We start from the raw sequence: 22089 nt of genomic DNA on the forward strand, positions 1-22089 counted from the left end.
CACTCTAACCATCTGAGCTAACAGGCCATTTTGCGCAAATTCCTGGAAGTCCAGCATATGAAGAAGTGCTAATGATCGTTAACCCGGGAGATTTGGATAGCTTAATTTCAGAGGTTTACCATGAAGTTATAAATATATAACATCAACATGAAGAAAATAATATGACTTTAAAAAAAGTTACAATACAAAAGAGATTTTCATACTTAGTGTAGAACTTAGAACCATTAATGTTTTTTCCATGTGTTTTAGCAATAAATAACAATTCATCACCTATATGCAATTGATTCATTTAACCATTCTATCAGCTTCCCCTCAAAGGAAATATAGAGATACACATGTTACAGAAGAAAATACATTTATTTTCAACATTAAAGGAGCATCAAGTATTGGCTTGGAGACGGATTGTAAGTATGTCCTTGGCATTTTTAACTTTATGCTCTAAAGACTAAACGAATAGGCTCACTAAATATATAGCATACTATTGAAGAAATAGCAGATGATGAAGTGCTACTGATTGTTAACCCGGGATAGTTGGAAAGCTTATATTCAGCTGTTTGCATTCATACTATCTTTATATTTCATCAACAGGACAAAACAAAAATGACCTCAATAATTTGCAATAAATAAGATATTTAGTTACTTGGCGTTAGAACTTAGAACCATTAATAGATATTCCAGGAGCTTTCAGAATAATAATTAATTCTACAACTATATCAAATGTATTTATCCAATCCTTCAAGCAGCGTTTGATCCAAGGTGATAAACAGTCAAAAATGAGAAACAAGAAAAATTAATCTTTTTTCAAACAATTAAACTTGGCTTGTACAGGGATTGAACCTGTGACCTTGGCGTTATTAGCACCACACTCTGACCGTCTGAGCTAACAGGCCATTTTGTGCAAATTCCTGGAAGTCTAGCATATGAATAAGTGCTAATGATAGTTAACCCGGAGGTTTGGAAAGCTTAATTTCAGAGGTTTACCATGAAGTTATAAATATATAATATCAACATGAAGAAACTAATATGACTTTAAAAAAATTACAATACAAAAGAGATTTTCATACTTAGTGTTAGAACTTAGAACCATTAATGTTTTTTCCATGTGTTTTAGCAATAAATAACAATTCATCACCTATATGCAATTGTTTCATCTAAACATTCTATCAGCTTCCCCTCAAAGGAAATATAGACATACACATTATACAGAAGAAAATACATCTATTTTCAACATTAAAGGAGCATCAAGTATTGGCTTGGAGACTGATTGAAAGCATGTCCTTGGCATTTTTAACTTTATGCTCTAAAGACTAAACTACTAGGCTCACTAAATATATAGCATACTATTGAGGAAATAGCAGATGATGAAGTGCTACCGATTTTTAACCTGGGATAGTTGGAAAGCTTATATTCAGCTGTTTACATTCATACTATCTTTATATTTCATGAACAAGACAAAACAAAAATGACCTCAATAAATTGCAATAAATAAGAGATTTAGTTACTTGGCGTTAGAACTTAGAACCATTAATAGATATTCCAGGAGCTTTCAGAATATTAATTAATTCTACAACTATATCAAATGTATTCATCCAATCCTTCAAGCAGCGTTTGATTCAAGGTGATAAACAGTCAAAAATGAGACACAAGAAAAATTAATCTTTTTTCAAATATTTAAACTTGGCCTGTACAGGGATCGAACCTGTGACCTTGGCGTTATTAGCACCACGCTCTAACCATCTGAGCTAACAGGCCATTTTGCACAAGTTCCTGGAAGTCCAGCATATGAAGAATCGCTAATGATAGTTAACCCGGGAGATTTGGAAAGCTTAATTTCAGAGGTTTACCATGAAGTTATAAATATATAATATCAACATGAAGAAACTAATATGACTTTAGAAAAATTACAATACAAAAGAGATTTTCATACTTAGTGTTAGAACTTAGAACCATTAATGTTTTTTCCATGTGTTTTAGCAATAAATAACAATTCATCACCTATATGCAATTGATTCATCTAAACATTCTATCAGCTTCCCCTCAAAGGAAATATAGACATACACATGATACAGAAGAAAATACATCTATTTTCAACATTAAAGGAGCATCAAGTATTGGCTTGGAGACTGATTGAAAGTATGTCCTTGGCATTTTTAACTTTATGCTCTAAAGACTAAACTAATAGGCTCAATAAATATATAGCATACTATTGAAGAAATAGCAGATGATGAAGTGCTACCGATTGTTAACCCGGGATAGTTGGAAAGCTTATATTCAGCTGTTTACATTCATACTATCTTTATATTTCATCAACAAGACAAAACAAAAATGACCTCAATAAATTGCAATAAATAAAAGATTTAGTTACTTGGCGTTAGAACTTAGAACCAATAATAGATATTCCAGGAGCTTTCAGAATAATAATTAATTCTACAACTATATCAAATGTATTCATCCAATCCTTCAAGCAGCGTTTGATCCAAGGTGATAAACAGTCAAAAATGAGACACAAGAAAATTAATCTTTTTTCAAACAAATAAACTTGGCCTGTACAGGGATCGAACCTGTGACCTTGGCGTTATTAGCACCACACTCTAATCATCTGGGCTAACAGGCCATTTTGCACAAATTCCTGGAAGTCCAATATATGAAGAAGTGCTAATGATAGTTAACCCGGGAGATATGGAAAGCTTCATTTCAGAGGTTTACCATGAATTTATAAATATATAATATCAACATGAAGAAACTAATATGACTTTAAAAAAATTACAATACAAAAGAGATTTTCATACTTAGTGTTAGAACTTAGAACCATTAATGTTTTTTCCATGTGTTTTAGCAATAAATAACAATTCATCACCTATATGCAATTGATTCATTTAACCATTCTATCAGCTTCCCCTCAAAGGAAATATAGAGATACACATGTTACAGAAGAAAATACATTTATTTTCAACATTAAAGGAGCATCAAGTATTGGCTTGGAGACGGATTGTAAGTATGTCCTTGGCATTTTTAATTTTATGCTCTAAAGACTAAACGAATAGGCTCACTAAATATATAGCATGCTATTGAAGAAATAGCAGATGATGAAGTGCTACTGATTGTTAACCCGGGATAGTTGGAAAGCCTATATTCAGCTGTTTGCATTCATACTATCTTTATATTTCATCAACAGGACAAAACAAAAATGACCTCAATAAATTGCAATAATTAAGAGATTTAGTTACTTGGCGTTAGAACTTAGAACCATTAATAGATATTCCAGGAGCTTTCAGAATAATAATTAATTCTACAACTATATCAAATGTATTCATCCAATCCTTCAAGCAGCGTTTGATCCAAGGTGATAAACAGTCAAAAATGAGACACAAGAAAAATTAATCTTTTTTCAAACAATTAAACTTGGCCTGTACAGGGATCGAACCTGTGACCTTGGCGTTATTAGCACCACGCTCTAACCATCTGAGCTAACAGGCCATTTTGCACAAGTTCCTGGAAGTCCAGCATATGAAGAATCGCTAATGATAGTTAACCCGGGAGATTTGGAAAGCTTAATTTCAGAGGTTTACCATGAAGTTATAAATATATAATATCAACATGAAGAAACTAATATGACTTTAAAAAAATTACAATACAAAAGAGATTTTCATACTTAGTGTTAGAACTTAGAACCATTAATGTTTTTTCCATGTGTTTTAGCAATAAATAACAATTCATCACCTATATGCAATTGAATCATCTAATCATTCTATCAGCTTCCCCTCAAAGGAAATATAGACATACACATGATACAGAAGAAAATACATCTATTTTCAACATTAAAGGAGCATCAAGTATTGGCTTGGAGACTGATTGAAAGTATGTCCTTGGCATTTTTAACTTTATGCTCTAAAGACTAAACTAATAGGCTCAATAAATATATAGCATACTATTGAAGAAATAGCAGATGATGAAGTGCTACCGATTGTTAACCCGGGAAAGTTGGAAAGCTTATATTCAGCTGTTTACATTCATACTATCTTTATATTTCATCAACAAGACAAAACAAAAATGACCTCAATAAATTGCAATAAATAAAAGATTTAGTTACTTGGCGTTAGAACTTAGAACCATTAATAGATATTCCAGGAGCTTTCAGAATAATAATTAATTCTACAACTATATCAAATGTATTCATCCAATCCTTCAAGCAGCGTTTGATCCAAGGTGATAAACAGTCAAAAATGAGACACAAGAAAAATTAATCTTTTTTCAAACAATTAAACTTGGCCTGTACAGGGATCGAACCTGTGACCTTGGCGTTATTAGCACCACGCTCTAACCATCTGAGCTAACAGGCCGGTCTGCACAAATTCCTGGAAGTCCAGCATATGAAGAAGTGCTAATGATAGTTAACCCGGGAGATTTGGAAAGCTTAATTTCGGAGGTGTACCATGAAGTTATAAATATATAATATCAACATGAAGAAACTAATATGACATTAAAAAAATTACAATACAAAAGAGATTTTCATACTTAGTGTTAGAACTTAGAACCATTAATGTTTTTTCCATGTGTTTTAGCAATAAATAACAATTCATCACCTATATGCAATTGAATCATCTAATCATTCTATCAGCTTCCCCTCAAAGGAAATATAGACATACACATGATACAGAAGAAAATACATCTATTTTCAACATTAAAGGAGCATCAAGTATTGGTTTGGAGACTGATTGAAAGTATGTCCTTGGCATTTTCAACTATATGCTCTAAAGACTAAACTAATAGGCTCAATAAATATATAGCATACTATTGAAGAAATAGCAGATGATGAAGTGCTACCGATTGTTAACCCGGGATAGTTGGAAAGCTTATATTCAGCGGCTTACATTCATACTATCTTTATATTTCATCAACAAGACAAAACAAAAATGACCTCAATAAATTGCAATAAATAAGAGATTTAGTTACTTGGCATTAGAACTTAGAACCATTAATAGATATTCCAGGAGCTTTCAGAATAATAATTAATTCTGCAACTATATAAAATGTATTCATCCAATCCTTCAAGCAGTGTTTGATCCAAGGTGATAAACAGTCAAAAATGAGACACAAGAAAAATTAATCTTTTTTCAAACAATTAAACTTGGCCTGAACAGGGATCGAACCTGTGACCTTGGCGTTATTAGCACCACACTCTAACCATCTGAGCTAATAGGCCATTTTGCACAAGTTCCTGGAAGTCCAGCATATGAAGAATTGCTAATGATAATCAACCCGGGAGATTTGGAAAGCTTAATTACAGAGGTTTACCATGAAGTTATAAATATATAATATCGACATGAAGAAACTAATATGACTTTAAAAAAATTACAATACAAAAGAGATTTTCATACTTAGTGTTAGAACTTAGAACCATTAATGTTGTTTCCATGTGTTTTAGCAATAAATAACAATTCATCACCTATATGCAATTGAATCATCTAATCATTCTGTCTGCTTCCCCTCAAAGGAAATATAGACATACACATGATACAGAAGAAAATACATCTATTTTCAACATTAAAGGAGCATCAAGTATTGGCTTGGAGACTGATTGAAAGTATGTCCTTGGCATTTTTAACTTTATGCTCTAAAGACTAAACTAATAGGCTCAATAAATATATAGCATACTATTGAAGGAATAGCAGATGATGAAGTGCTACCGATTGTTAACCGGGGATAGTTGGAAAGCTTATATTCAGCTGTTTACATTCATACTATCTTTATATTTCATCAACAAGACAAAACAAAAATGACCTCAATAAATTGCAATAAATAATAGATTTAGTTGCTTGGCGTTAGAACTTAGAACCATTAATAGATATTCCAGGAGTTTTCAGAATAATAATTAATTCTACAACTATATCAAATGCATTCATCCAATCCTTCAAGCAGTGTGTGATCCAAGGTGATAAACAGTCAAAAATGAGACACAAGAAAAACTCATCTTTTTTCAAACAATTAAACTTGGCCTGTACAGGGATCGGACCTGTGACCTTGGCGTTATTAGCACCACACTCTAACCATCTGAGCTAACAGGCCATTTTGCACAAGTTCCTGGAAGTCCAGCATATGAAGAATTGCTAATGATAGTTAACCCGGGAGATTTGGAAAGCTTAATTTCAGAGGTTTACCATGAAGTTATAAATATATAATATCGACATGAAGAAACTAATATGACTTTAAAAAAATTACAATACAAAAGAGATTTTCATACTTAGTGTTAGAACTTAGAACCATTAATGTTGTTTCCATGTGTTTTAGCAATAAATAACAATTCATCACCTATATGCAATTGAATCATCTAATCATTCTGTCTGCTTCCCCTCAAAGGAAATATAGACATACACATGATACAGAAGAAAATACATCTATTTTCAACATTAAAGGAGCATCAAGTATTGGCTTGGAGACTGATTGAAAGTATGTCCTTGGCATTTTTAACTTTATGCTCTAAAGACTAAACTAATAGGCTCAATAAATATATAGCATACTATTGAAGGAATAGCAGATGATGAAGTGCTACCGATTGTTAACCGGGGATAGTTGGAAAGCTTATATTCAGCTGTTTACATTCATACTATCTTTATATTTCATCAACAAGACAAAACAAAAATGACCTCAATAAATTGCAATAAATAATAGATTTAGTTGCTTGGCGTTAGAACTTAGAACCATTAATAGATATTCCAGGAGTTTTCAGAATAATAATTAATTCTACAACTATATCAAATGCATTCATCCAATCCTTCAAGCAGTGTGTGATCCAAGGTGATAAACAGTCAAAAATGAGACACAAGAAAAACTCATCTTTTTTCAAACAATTAAACTTGGCCTGTACAGGGATCGGACCTGTGACCTTGGCGTTATTAGCACCACACTCTAACCATCTGAGCTAACAGGCCATTTTGCACAAGTTCCTGGAAGTCCAGCATATGAAGAATTGCTAATGATAGTTAACCCGGGAGATTTGGAAAGCTTAATTTCAGAGGTTTACCATGAAGTTATAAATATATAATATCAACATGAAGAAACTAATATGACTTTAAAAAAATTACAATACAAAAGAGATTTTCATACTTAGTGTTAGAACTTAGAACCATTAATGATTTTTCCATGTGTTTTAGCAATTAATAACAATTCATCACCTATATGCAATTGAATCATCTAATCATTCTGTCAGCTTCCCCTCAAAGGAAATATAGACATACACATGATACAGAAGAAAATACATCTATTTTCAACATTAAAGGGGCATCAAGTATTGGCTTGGAGACTGATTGAAAGTATGTCCTTGGCATTTTCAACTTTATGCTCTAAAGACTAAACTAATAGGCTCAATAAATATATAGCATACTATTGAAGAAATAGCAGATGATGAAGTGCTACCGATTGTTAACCGGGGATAGTTGGAAAGCTTATATTCAGCTGTTTACATTCATACTATCTTTATATTTCATCAACAAGACAAAACAAAAATGACCTCAATAAATTGCAATAAATAAGAGATTTAGTTGCTTGGTGTTAGAACTTAGAACCATTAATAGATATTCCAGGAGCTTTCAGAATAATAATTAATTCTACAACTATATCAAATGTATTCATCCAATCCTTCAAGCAGCGTTTGATCCAAGGTGATAAACAGTCAAAAATGAGACACAAGAAAAATTAATCTTTTTTCAAACAATTAAACTTGGCCTGTACAGGGATCGAACCTGTGACCTTGGCGTTATTAGCACTACGCTCTATTGATCTGAGCTAACAGGCTATTTTGCACAAATTCCTGGAAGTCCAGCATATGAAGAAGTGCTAATGATAGTTAACCCGGGAGATTTGGAAAGCTTAATTTCAGAGGTTTACCATGAAGTTATAAATATATAATATCAACATGAAGAAACTAATATGACTTTAAAAAAATTACAGTACAAAAGGTATTTTCATACTTAGTGTTAGAACTTAGAACCATTAATGTTTTTTCCATGTGTTTTAGCAATAAATAACAATTCATCACCTATATGCAATTGATTCATTTAATCATTCTATCAGCTTCCCCTCAAAATAAATATAGAGATACACATGATACAGAAGAAAATACATCTATTTTCAACATTAAAGGAGCATCAAGTATTGGCTTGGAGACTGATTGAAAGTATGTCCTTGGCATTTTTAACTTTATGCTCTAAAGACTAAACTAATAGGCTCAATAAATATATAGCATACTATTGAAGAAATAGCAGATGATGAAGTGCTACCGATTGATAACCCGGGATAGTTGGAAAGCTTATATTCAGCTGTTTACATTCATACTATCTTTATATTTAATCAACAAGACAAAACAAAAATGACCTCAATAAATTGCAATAAATAAGAGATTTAGTTACTTGGCGTTAGAACTTAGAACCATTAATAGATATTCCAAGAGCTTTCAGAATAATAATTAATTCTACAACTATATCAAACGTATTCATCCAATCCTTCAAGCAGCGTTTGATCCAAGGTGATAAACAGTCAAAAATGAGACACAAGAAAAATTAATCTTTTTTCAAACAATTAAACTTGGCCTGTACAGGGATCGAACCTGTGACCTTGGCGTTATTAGCACCACACTCTAACCATCTGAGCTAACAGGCCATTTTGCACATATTCCTGGAAGTTCAGCATATGAAGAAGTGCTAATGATAGTTAACCCGGGAGATTTGGAAAGCTTAATTTCAGAGGTTTACCATGAAGTTATAAATATATAACATCAACATGAAGAAAATAATATGACTTTAAAAAAAGTTACAATACAAAAGAGATTTTCATACTTAGTGTAGAACTTAGAACCATTAATGTTTTTTCCATGTGTTTTAGCAATAAATAACAATTCATCACCTATATGCAATTGATTCATTTAACCATTCTATCAGCTTCCCCTCAAAGGAAATATAGAGATACACATGTTACAGAAGAAAATACATTTATTTTCAACATTAAAGGAGCATCAAGTATTGGCTTGGAGACGGATTGTAAGTATGTCCTTGGCATTTTTAACTTCATGCTCTAAAGACTAAACGAATAGGCTCACTAAATATATAGCATACTATTGAAGAAATAGCAGATGATGAAGTGCTACTGATTGTTAACCCAGGATAGTTGGAAAGCTTATATTCCGCTGTTTGCATTCATACTATCTTTATATTTCATCAACAGGACAAAACAAAAATGACCTCAATAATTTGCAATAAATAAGAGATTTAGTTACTTGGCGTTAGAACTTAGAACCATTAATAGATATTCCAGGAGCTTTCAGAATAATAATTAATTCTACAATTATATCAAATGTATTCATCCAATCCTTCAAGCAGCGTTTGATCCAAGGTGATAAACAGTCAAAAATGAGACACAAGAAAAATTAATCTTTTTTCAAACAATTAAACTTGGCCTGTACAGGGATAGAACCTGTGACCTTGGCGTCATAAGCACCATGCTCTAACCATCTGTGCTAACAGGCCATTTTGCACAAATTCCTGGAAGTCCAGCATATGAAGAAGAGCTAATGATAGTTAACCAGGGAGATTTGGAAAGCTTAATTTCAGAGGTGTACCATGAAGTTATAAATATATAATATCAACATGAAGAAACTAATATGACTTTAAAAAAATTACAATACAAAAGAGATTTTCATACTTAGTGTTAGAACTTAGAACCATTAATGTTTTTTCCATGTGTTTTAGCAATAAATAACAATTCATCACTTATATGCAATTGACTCATTTAATCATTCTATCAGCTTCCCCTCAAAGAAAATATAGAGATACACATGATACAGAAGAAAATACATCTATTTTCAACATTAAAGGAGCATCAAGTATTGGCTTGGAGACTGATTGAAAGTATGTCCTTGGCATTTTTAACTTTATGCTCTAAAGACTAAACTAATAGGCTCAATAAATATATAGCATACTATTGAAGAAATAGCAGAGGATGAAGTGCTACCGATTGTTAACCCGGGATAGTTGGAAAGCTTATATTCAGCTGTTTACATTCATACTATTTTTATATTTCATCAACAAGCCAGACAAAAATGACCTCAATAAATTGCAATAAATAAGAGATTTAGTTACTTGGCGTTAGAACTTAGAACCATTAATAGATATTCTAGGAGCTTTCAGAATAATAATTAATTCTACAACTATATCAAATGTATTCATCCAATCCTTCAAGCAGCGTTTGATCCAAGGTGATAAACAGTCAAAAATGAGACACAAGAAAAGTTAATCTTTTTTCAAACAATTAAACTTGGCCTGTACAGGGATAGAACCTGTGACCTTGGCGTCATAAGCACCATGCTCTAACCATCTGAGCTAGAAGGCCATTTTGCTCAAATTCCTGGAAGTCCAGCATATGAAGAAGTGCTAATGATAGTTAATCCGGGAGATTTGGAAAGCTTAATTTCAGAGGTTTACCATGAAGATATAAATATATAATATCAACATGAAGAAACTAATATGACTATAAAAAAATTACAATACAAGAGAGATTTTCATACTTAGTGTTAGAACGTAGAACCATTAATTTTTTTTCCATGTGTTTTAGCAATAAATAACAATTCATCACCTATATGCAATTAAATCATCTAATCCTTCTATCAGCTTCCCCTCAAAGGAAATATAGACATACACATGATACAGAAGAAAATACATCTATTTTCAACATTAAAGGAGCATCAAGTATTGGCTTGGAGACTGATTGAAAGTATGTCCTTGGCATTTTTAACTTTATGCTCTAAAGACTAAACTAATAGGCTCAATAAATATATAGCATACTATTGAAGAAATAGCAGAGGATGAAGTGCTACCGATTGTTAACCCGGGATAGTTGGAAAGCTTATATTCAGCTGTTTACATTCATAACATCTTTATATTTCATCAACAAGACAAAACAAAAATGACCTCAATAAATTGCAATAAATAAGAGATGTAGTTGCTTGGCGTTAGAACTTAGAACCATTAATAGATATTCCAGGAGCTTTCAGAATAATAATTAATTCTACAACTATATCAAATGTATTCATCCAATCCTTCAAGCAGCGTTTGATCCAAGGTGATAAACAGTCAAAAATGAGAAACAAGAAAAATGAATCTTTTTTCAAACAATTAAACTTGGCCTGTACAGGGATCGAACCTGTGACCTTGGCGTTATTAGCACCACGCTCTAACCATCTGAGCTAACAGGCCATTTTGCACAAGTTCCTGGAAGTCCAGCATATGAAGAATTGGCTAATGATAGTTAAACCGGGAGATTTGGAAAGCTTAATTTCAGAGGTTTACCATGAAGTTATAAATATATAATATCAACATGAAGAAACTAATATGACTTTAAAAAAATTACAATACAAAAGAGATTTTCATACTTAGTGTTAGAACTTAGAACTATTAATGCTTTTTCCATGTGTTTTAGCAATAAATAACAATTCATCACCTATATGCAATTGATTCATTTAATCATTCTATCAGCTTCCCCTCAAAATAAATATAGAGATACACACGATACAGAAGAAAATACATCTATTTTCAACATTAAAGGAGCATCAAGTATTGGCTTGGAGACTGATTGAAAGTATGTCCTTGGCATTTTTAACTTTATGCTCTAAAGACAAATCTAATAGGCTCAATAAATATATAGCATACTATTGAAGAAATAGCAGATGATGAAGTGCTACCGATTGTTAACCCGGGATAGTTGGAAAGCTTATATTCAGCTGTTTACATTCATACTATCTTTATATCTCATCAACAAGACAAAACAAAAATGACCTCAATAAATTGCAATAAATAAGAGATTTAGTTACTTGGCGTTAGAACTTAGAACCATTAATAGATATTCCAGGAGCTTTCAGAATAATAATTAATTCTACAACTATATCAAATGTATTCATCCAATCCTTCAAGCAGCGTTTGATCCAAGGTGATAAACAGTCAAAAATGAGACACAAGAAAAATGTATCTTTTTTCAAACAATTAAACTTGGCCTGTACAGGGATCGAACCTGTGACCTTGGCGTTATTAGCACCACGCTCTAACCATCTGAGCTAACAGGCCATTTTGCACAAGTTCCTGGAAGTCCAGCATATGAAGAATTGGCTAATGATAGTTAAACCGGGAGATTTGGAAAGCTTAATTTCAGAGGTTTACCATGAAGTTATAAATATATAATATCAACATGAAGAAACTAATATGACTTTAAAAAAATTACAATACAAAAGAGATTTTCATACTTAGTGTTAGAACTTAGAACCATTAATGTTTTTTCCATGTGTTTTAGCAATAAATAACAATTCATCACCTATATGCAATTGATTCATTTAATCATTCTATCAGCTTCCCCTCAAAATAAATATAGAGATACACATGATACAGAAGAAAATACATCTATTTTCAACATTAAAGGAGCATCAAGTATTGGTTTGGAGACTGATTGAAAGTATGTCCTTGGCATTTTTTACTTTATGCTCTAAAGACTAAACTAATAGGCTCAATAAATATATAGCATACTATTGAAGAAATAGCAGATGATGAAGTGCTGCCGATTGTTAACCCGGGATAGTTGGAAAGCTTATATTCAGCTGTTTACATTCATACTATCTTTATATTTCATCAACTAGACAAAACAAAAATGACCTCAATAAATTGCAATAAATAAAAGATTTAGTTACTTGGCGTTAGAACTTAGAACCATTAATAGATATTCCAGGAGCTTTCAGAATAATAATTAATTCTGCAACTATATCAAATGTATTCATCCAATCCTTCAAGCAGCGTTTGATCCAAGGTGATAAACAGTCAAAAATGAGACACAAGAAAAATTAATCTTTTTTCAAACAATTAAACTTGGCCTGTACAGGGATCGCACCTGTGACCTTGGTGTTATTAGCAGCACACTCTAAACATCTGAGCTAACAGGCCATTTTTCAAAAGTTCCTGGAAGTACAGCATATGAAGAATTGCTAATGATAGTTAACCCGGGAGATTTGGAAAGCTTAATTACAGAGGTTTACCATGAAGTTATAAATATATAATATCAACATGAAGAAACTAATATGAATTTAAAAAAATTACAATACAAAAGAGATTTTCATACTTAGTGTAGAACTTAGAACTATTAATGCTTTTTCCATGTATTTTACCAATAAATAACAATTCATCACCTATATGCAATTGATTCATTTAATCATTCTATCAGCTTCCCCTCAAAATAAATATAGAGATACACATGATACAGAAGAAAATACATCTATTTTCAACATTAAAGGAGCATCAAGTATTGGCTTGGAGACTGATTGAAAGTATGTCCTTGGCATTTTTAACTTTATGCTCTAAAGACTAAACTAATAGGCTCAATAAATATATAGCATACTATTGAAGAAATAGCAGATGATGAAGTGCTACCGATTGTTAACCCGGGATAGTTGGAAAGCTTATATTCAGCTGTTTACATTCATACTATCTTTATATTTCATCAACAAGACAAAACAAAAATGACCTCTATAAATTGCAATAAATAAGAGATTTAGTTCCTTGGCGTTAGAACTTAGAACCATTAATAGTTATTCCAGGAGCTTTCATAATAATAATTAATTCTACAAATATATCAAATGTATCCATCCAATCCTTCAAGCAGCGTTTGATCCAAGGTGATAAACAGTCAAAAATGAGACACAAGAAAAATTAATCTTTTTTCAAACAATTAAACTTGGCCTGTACAGATATCGCACCTGTGACCTTGGTGTTATTAGCACCACACTCTAACCATCTGAGCTAACAGGCCATTTTGCACAAGTTCCTGGAAGTCCAGCATATGAAGAATTGCTAATGATAGTTAACCCGGGAGATTTGGAAAGCTTAATTACAGAGGTTTACCATGAAGTTATAAATATATAATATCAACATGAAGAAACTAATATGACTTTAAAAAAATTACAATACAAGAGAGATTTTCATACTTAGTGTTAGAACTTAGAACCATTAATGTTTTTTCCATGTGTTTTAGCACTAAATAACAATTCATCACCTATATGCAATTGAATCATCTAATCATTCTGTCAGCTTCCCCTCAAAGGAAATATATACATACACATGATACAGAAGAAAATACATCTATTTTCAACATTAAAGGAGCATCAAGTATTGGCTTAGAGACTGATTGAAAGTATGTCCTTGGCATTTTTAACTTTATGCTCTAAAGACTAAACTAATAGGCTCAATAAATATATTGCATACTATTGAAGAAATAGCAGATGATGAAGTGCTACCGATTGTTAACTGGGGATAGTTGGAAAGCTTATATCCAGCTGTTTACATTCATACTATCTTTATATTTCATCAACAAGACAAAACAAAAATGACCTCAATAAATTGCAATAAATAAGAGATTTAGTTGCTTGGCGTTAGAACTTAGAACCATTAATAGATATTCCAGGAGATTTTAGAATAATAATGAATTCTACATCTATATCAAATGTATTCATCCAATCCTTCAAGCAGCGTTTGATCCAAGGTGATAAACAGTCAAAAATGAGACACAAGAAAAATTAATCTTTTTTCAAACAATTAAACTTGGCCTGTACAGGGATCGAACCTGTGACCTTGGCGTTATTAGCACCACGCTCTAACGATCTGAGCTAACAGGCTATTTTGCACAAATTCCTGGAAGTCTAGCATATGAAGAAGTGCTATTGATAGTTAACCCGGGAGATTTGGAAAGCTTAATTTCAGAGGTTTACCATGAAGTTATAAATATATAATATCAACATGAAGAAACTAATATGACTTTAAAAAAAGTTACAATACAAGAAAGATTTTCATACTTAGTGTTAGAACTTAGAACCATTAATGTTTTTTCCATGTGTTTTAGCAATAAATAACAATTCATCACCTATATGCAATTGATTCATTTAATCATTCTATCAGCTTCCCCTCAAATTAAATATAGAGATACACATGATACAGAAGAAAATACATCTATTTTCAACATTAAAGGAGCATCAAGTATTGGCTTGGAGACTGATTGAAAGTATGTCCTTGGCATTTTTAACTTTATGCTCTAAAGACTAAACTAATAGGCTCAATAAATATATAGCATACTATTGAAGAAATAGCAGATGATGAAGTGCTACCGATTGTTAACCCGGGATAGTTGGAAAGCTTATATTCAGCTGTTTACATTCACACTATCTTTATATTTCATCAACAAGACAAAACAAAAATGACCTCAATAAATTGCAATAAATAAGAGATTTAGTTACTTGGCGTTAGAACTTAGAACCATTATTAGATATTCCAGGAGCTTTCAGAATAATAATTAATTCTACAACTATATCAAATGTATTCATTCAATCCTTCAAGCAGCGTTTGATCCAAGGTGATAAACAGTCAAAAATGAGACACAAGAAAAATTAATCTTTTTTCAAACAATTAAACTTGGCCTGTACAGGGATAGAACCTATGACCTTGGCGTTATTAGCACCACACTCTAACCATCGGTGCTAACAGGCCATTTTGCACAAATTCCTGGAAGTCCAGCATATGAAGAAGAGCTAATGATAGTTAACCAGGGAGATTTGGAAAGCTTAATTTCAGAGGTGTACCATGAAGTTATAAATATATAATATCAACATGAAGAAACTAATATGACTTTAAAAAAATTACAATACAAAAGAGATTTTCATACTTAGTGTTAGAACTTAGAACCATTAATGTTTTTTCCATGTGTTTTAGCAATAAATAACAATTCATCACCTATATGCAATTGATTCATTTAATCATTCTATCAGCTTCCCCTCAAAGGAAATATAGAGATACACATGTTACAGAACAAAATACATTTATTTTCAACATTAAAGGATCATCAAGTATTGGCTTGGAGACTGATTGAAAGTATGTCCTTGGCATTTTTAACTTTATGCTCTAAAGACTAAACTAATAGGCTCAATAAATATATAGCATACTATTGAAGAAATAGCAGATGATGAAGTGCTACAGATTGTTAACCTGGGATAGTTGGTAAGCTTATATTCAGCTGTTTACATTCATACTATCTTTATATTTCATCAACAAGACAAAACAAAAATGACCTCAATGAATTGCAATAAATAAGAGATTTAGTTACTTGGCGTTAGAACTTAGAACCATTAATAGATATTCCAGGAGTTTTCAGAATAATAATTAATTCTGCAACTATATCAAATGTATTCATCTAATCCTTCAAGCAGCATTTGATCCAAGGTGATAAACAGTCAAAAATGCGACACAAGAAAAATTAATCTTTTTTCAAACAATTAAACTTGGCCTGTACAGGGATCGCACCTGTGACCTTGGCGTTATTAGCACCACACTCTAACCATCTGAGCTAACAGGCCATTTTGCACAAGTTCCTGGAAGTCCAGCATATGAAGAATTGCTAATGATAGTTAACCCGGGAGATTTGGAAAGCTTAATTACAGAGGTTTACCATGAAGTTATAAATATATAATATCAACATGAAGAAACTAATATGACTTTATAAAAATTACAATACAAAAGAGATTTTCATACTTAGTGTTAGAACTTAGAACCATTAATGTTTTTTCCATGTGTTTTAGCACTAAATAACAATTCATCACCTATATGCAATTGAATCATCTAATCATTCTGTCAGCTTCCCCTCAAAGGAAATATAGACATACACATGATACAGAAGAAAATACATCTATTTTCAACATTAAAGGAGCATCAAGTATTGGCTTGGAGACTGAGTGAAAGTATGTCCTTGGCATTTTTAACTTTATGCTCTAAAGACTAAACTAATAGGCTCAATAAATATATAGCATACTATTGAAGAAATAGCAGATGATGAAGTGCTACCGATTGTTAACTGGGGATAGTTGGAAAGCTTATATTCAGCTGTTTACATTCATACTATCTTTATATTTCATCAACAAGACAAAACAAAAATGACCTCAATAAATTGCAATAAATAAGAGATTTAGTTGCTTGGCGTTAGAACTTAGAACCATTAATAGATATTCCAGGAGATTTCAGAATAATAATGAATTCTACAGCTATATCAAATGTATTCATCCAATCCTTCAAGCAGCGTTTGATCCAAGGTGATAAACAGTCAAAAATGAGACACAAGAAAAATTAATCTTTTTTCAAACAATTAAACTTGGTTTGTACAGGGATCGAACCTGTGACCTTGGCGTTATTAGCACCACGCTCTAACGATCTGAGCTAACAGGCTATTTTGCACAAATTCCTGGAAGTCCAGCATATGAAGAAGTGCTAATGATAGTTAACCCGGGAGATTTGGAAAGCTTAATTTCAGAGGTTTACCATGAAGTTATAAATATATAATATCAACATGAAGAAACTAATATGACTTTAAAAAAATTACAATACAAAAGGTATTTTCATACTTAGTGTTACAACTTAGAACCATTAATGTTTTTTCCATGTGTTTTAGCAATAAATAACAATTCATCACCTATATGCAATTGATTCATTTAATCATTCTATCAGCTTCCCCTCAAAATAAATATAGAGATACACATGATACAGAAGAAAATACATCTATTTTCAACATTAAAGGAGCATCAAGTATTGGCTTGGAGACTGATTGAAAGTATGTCCTTGGCATTTTTAACTTTATGCTCTAAAGACTAAACTAATAGGCTCAATAAATATATAGCATACTATTGAAGAAATAGCAGATGATGAAGTGCTAGCGATTGTTAACCCGGGATAGTTGGAAAGCTTATATTCAGCTGTTTACATTCATACTATCTTTATATTTCATCAACAAGACAAAACAAAAATGACCTCAATAAATTGCAATAAATAAGAGATTTAGTTACTTGGCGTTAGAACTTAGAACCATTAATAGATATTCCAGGAGCTTTCAGAATAATAATTAATTCTACAGCTATATCAAATGTATTCATCCAATCCTTCAAGCAGCGTTTGATCCAAGGTGATAAACAGTCAAAAATGAGACACAAGAAAAATTAATCTTTTTTCAAACAATAAAACTTGGCCTGTACAGGGATCGAACCTGTGACCTTGGCATTATTAGCACCAATCTCTAACCATCTGAGCTAACAGGCCATTTTGCACAAATTTCTGGAAGTCCAGCATATGAAGAAGTGCTAATGATAGTGAATCCTGGAGATTTGGAAAGCTTAATTTCAGAGGTTTACCATGAAGTTATAAATATATAATATCAACATGAAGAAACTAATATGACTTTAAAAAAATTACAATACAAGAGAGATTTTCATACTTAGTGTTAGAACTTAGAACCATTAATGTTTTTTCCATGTGTTTTAGCAATAAATAACAATTCATCACCTATATGCAATTGATTCATTTAATCATTCTATCAGCTTCCCCTCAAAATAAATATAGAGATACACGTGATACAGAAGAAAATACATCTATTTTCAACATTAAAGGAGCATCAAGTATTGGCTTGGAGACTGATTGAAAGTATGTCCTTGGCATTTTTAACTTTATGCTCTAAAGACTAAACTAATAGGCTAAATAAATATATAGCATACTATTGAAGAAATAGCAGATGATGAAGTGCTACCTATTGTTAACCCGGGATAGTTGGAAAGCTTATATTCAGCTGTTTACATTCATACTATCTTTATATTTCATCAACAAGACAAAACAAAAATGACCTCAATAAATTGCAATAAATAAGAGATTTAGTTACTTGGGGCTCGATTCCGATCCGTGTCGGTAGGAGTCCGTATGAATTTGTCGGAATTGGGAGTCCGACCATGGACGTGCTCCAATGGGTCCCAGGCAGTCCACCCCCCCGGGCGTCCAGGCCCGAGAGCTCTGGTGGTCCACCCCTTGCCTGAGGCCCAGCCGGTGTCCCTGAGCCCTGCCTTGCGTGGGCAGGCAGGCGGGAACCCTACCGCGAAGGCTCGGGGTGGGAAGCACTTTCGAGCCCAGCCATCTGGTCTCACGCAATGCTTTCCAATGGGGCGACCAGGTGGCCGGGGTTCCCTGGAAGTCCCGATGAGGTGCCATTTGCCTCTCCGATCCCAGCGAGGGCTCCAGGAGGTTGGGTACTTTCGCGCCTTGGGTCCCCTCTGTCACCTCATGTGCACGGATTGCAAGAAAAGAGGGTAATTTTCCTCCGGATTACTAGGGAGAGGGTCAGTCAGACCTCCGTGTGGTCTGGTGATTCTGAATCAGGGCAAGGCAGGACACCCCTCCCAGGCTGGTGAGTGGGACCCCATGATTGGGATAGGCACCGAGGCGAAAATTATCAGTTCCGTGGGATTTTGAGCCCAAGAACCGCCGAGGCGGGGAATCGAACCCTGGTCCCGGGCTAGACCTCTGCATCAGGGTCTGACTCGCTAACCATTGAGCCACACTTCTCCACTACATGGCCAAGTGCCTGGGACGGGCCTTCACTTTCGCGTCCGCCCTGCAGATGGTCTTTCCTGTCCGTTGCCACCGCGGACGGTCTTTCCCGTCCTCCGCGGACGGTCTTTCCTGTCCGCCATCATAATCGGCCCCATCGTCCTGGCTATGTTAAGGGTGACCCGTTAAGCCTGGGGTAAATTAGGATGGCGGATGGTCTTTCCCGTCCGCCGCGGACGGAGGCAGGCAGGCAGGAAAGGCAGGCAGGCAGCCAGGAGCCCTACCACGAAGGCTCAGGGTGTGAAGCACTTTCGATCCCGGCCATCTGGTCGCACGGTACCGCTCGGGCATCTGGTCGCACGCAATGCTTTCCGATGGGGGCAACCAGATGGCCAAACTTCCCTGGAAGTCCCTATGAGGTGCCATTTGCCTCCCGGATCCCAGCCAGGGCTCCAGGAGGTCGGGCACGTTTGCGCCTAGGGTCCCCGGAGCTTCACGGTGCGCACTTGTTCCAAGAAAGCGGGGTAGCCTTCCTCCGGATTACTAGGGACAAGGTACTCTGGGACCCCTCTCGGCCTAGCGGTCCTCAGCCGGCAGCTGGGCGGGCCAGGATGTTGCCCCAGCCCCGGGTCCGTTCCTGGGCCTGCCGCGTGGCAGGAAGCCCTGGATGGGGTCCGGGAGGGCCCGGGGAGGTGTCCCCTGTGCCTCTGGGCTCCCAGATGGGTCCAGGGGCCCGGCCGGGCCCTGGGTCGGGTGCCACGGCCCTGGGCCCGGTCCCCCGGCCTGCAGCACTGCCAAAGGACCAGGGCGGGGTTCCGTCGTGCCCGGGGAGCCTCCCCTCGCTCGGCTGAGTTCAGCAGCTCCGGCCGGGGCCCCTGAGGGCCCGTGGAGGGCGGCCTCCCCATCCCGGGCTCTCTCCTTGGTCCTGCTGCGTGGCAGGGTGGCCGGGACGGGGTCCGGAGGGCCCGGGGAGGTTTCCCCTGCGCCTCGGGGCTTGGGAGCCCAGGCTGGGTCCAGGGGCCTGGGCGGGTCCAGGGGCCCGGGCGGGCCCCGGGTTGTGTGCTACGGCCCTGGGCCCCATCCACCGGCCTGCCACACTGCCAAAGCCCCGGGACGGGGCTCCGTTGTGCCCGGGAAGCCTTCACTCGCTCGGCTGAGTTCAGCAGCTCCGGCCGGGGCCCGTGAGGGCCCGGGGAGGGCGGCCTCACCATCCCGGGCTCTGTCCTTGGTCCTGCTGTGTGGCAGGGTGCCTGGGACGGGGTCCGGAGGGCCCGGGGAGGCTTCCCCTGTGCCTCTGGGCCTTGGAGCCCCGGCTGGGTCCAGGGGCCCGGGCGGGCCCCGGGTTGTGTGCTACGGCCCTGGGCCCCATCCACCGGCCTGCCACACTGCCAAAGCCCCGGGACGGGGCTCCGTTGTGCCCGGGAAGCCTTCACTCGCTCTGCTGAGTTCAGCAGCTCCGGCCGGGGCCCCTGAGGGCCCGGGGAGGCGGCCTCCCCATCCCGGGCTCCGTCCTTGGTCCTGCTGCGTGGCAGGGTGCCCGGGACGGGGTCCGGAGGGCCCGGGAAGGCGTCCCATGCTTCTCCAGGCATGGGACCCCAGGCTGGGTCCAGGGGCCAGTCCGGGCCCCGGGTCGGGTGCTACGGCCCTGGGCCTCCGGTCCCCAACCCGCCCGTTCCCTGGCGCCAGCTCACTTTTTTACAGGGCACAGAGTGACATAGGCTGGCTTGACTTTCGTGCCCGGCCATCTGGTCTCTGGGATCCCCTCGGCCATCTGGTCTCCGGGATCCCCTCGGCCATCTGGTCTCCGGGATCCCCTCGGCCATCTGGTCTCCCGGATCCCCTCGGCCATCTGGTCTCCAGGATCCCCTCGGCCATCTGGTCTCCAGGATCGCCTCGGCCATCTGGTCTCCGGCAATGCTTTCCTATGGGGGCGACCAGATGGCCGAACTTCCCTGGAAGTCCCGATGAGGTGCCATTTGCCTCCCGGATCCCAGCGAGGGCTCCAGGAGGTCGGGCACTTTCGCGCCTTGGGTCCCCTCTGTCACCTCAAGTGCACGGATTACAAGAAAGGGGGGTAATTTTCCTCCGGATTAGTAGGGAGAGGGTCAGTCAGACCTCCGTGTGGTCTTGCGATTCTGAATCAGGGGAAGGCAGGACCCGGGCATGCCCGCTGGGGCCCCCAGGGGCCCGGGTACGTACCTGCCGCTCAGCCCCCTTGCCGATGGGCTTTTTCCTCCGAGTTTGCTCAGGCAGGCCTCCGCGAGGTCTGGCCATGCTGAGACGGGGCCAGGCAGCACCCGGGCCCGCCCGCCGGGGCCCCCAGGGGCCCGGGAACGCACCTGCCTCTCAGCCCCTTCCCGATGGTTCCTTTTCTCCGAGTTTTTTCCTACATTACGACCTCCGATAGGTCCGGCGGTTCTGAATCCGGGGAAGGCAGGACCCGGGCCCGCCCGCCGGGGCCCCCAGGGGCCCGGGTACGCACCTGCCGCTCAGCCCCATCGCCGATGGGCCTTTTCCCCCGAGTTTGCTCAGGCAGGCCTCCGCGAGGTCTGGCCATGCTGAGACGGGGCCAGGCAGCACCCGGGCCCACCCGCCGGGGCCCCCAGGGGCCCGCGAGCGCACCTGCCGCTCAGCCCCATCGCCGATGGGCCTTTTCCTCCGAGTT

The 22089-nt window shown here is 37.3% G+C and overlaps 7 non-coding genes across 7 annotated transcripts; all 7 read right to left on the bottom strand.

Annotated features, from left to right (window-relative positions):
* Nucleotides 1-1678: 1678 nt before the first annotated feature.
* On the bottom strand, nt 1679-1752 carry TRNAI-AAU (transfer RNA isoleucine (anticodon AAU)). Its single transcript has one exon. It is a non-coding gene; the product is annotated as a tRNA-Ile (tRNA).
* A 1651-nt stretch (nt 1753-3403) lies between these two features.
* On the bottom strand, nt 3404-3477 carry TRNAI-AAU (transfer RNA isoleucine (anticodon AAU)). Its single transcript has one exon. It is a non-coding gene; the product is annotated as a tRNA-Ile (tRNA).
* Nucleotides 3478-4266: 789 nt separating this feature from the next.
* TRNAI-AAU (transfer RNA isoleucine (anticodon AAU)) lies at nt 4267-4340 on the bottom strand. Its single transcript has one exon. It is a non-coding gene; the product is annotated as a tRNA-Ile (tRNA).
* A 5104-nt stretch (nt 4341-9444) lies between these two features.
* Nucleotides 9445-9518, bottom strand: TRNAI-UAU (transfer RNA isoleucine (anticodon UAU)). Its single transcript has one exon. It is a non-coding gene; the product is annotated as a tRNA-Ile (tRNA).
* A 788-nt stretch (nt 9519-10306) lies between these two features.
* Nucleotides 10307-10380, bottom strand: TRNAI-UAU (transfer RNA isoleucine (anticodon UAU)). Its single transcript has one exon. It is a non-coding gene; the product is annotated as a tRNA-Ile (tRNA).
* Nucleotides 10381-11169: 789 nt separating this feature from the next.
* TRNAI-AAU (transfer RNA isoleucine (anticodon AAU)) lies at nt 11170-11243 on the bottom strand. Its single transcript has one exon. It is a non-coding gene; the product is annotated as a tRNA-Ile (tRNA).
* Nucleotides 11244-12033: 790 nt separating this feature from the next.
* TRNAI-AAU (transfer RNA isoleucine (anticodon AAU)) lies at nt 12034-12107 on the bottom strand. The gene has a single exon. It is a non-coding gene; the product is annotated as a tRNA-Ile (tRNA).
* Nucleotides 12108-22089: the final 9982 nt, after the last annotated feature.

This window comes from Lissotriton vulgaris, chromosome 4_1 (genome assembly GCF_964263255.1).
Source record: "Lissotriton vulgaris chromosome 4_1, aLisVul1.2, whole genome shotgun sequence".
Taxonomy (NCBI): domain Eukaryota; kingdom Metazoa; phylum Chordata; class Amphibia; order Caudata; family Salamandridae; genus Lissotriton; species Lissotriton vulgaris.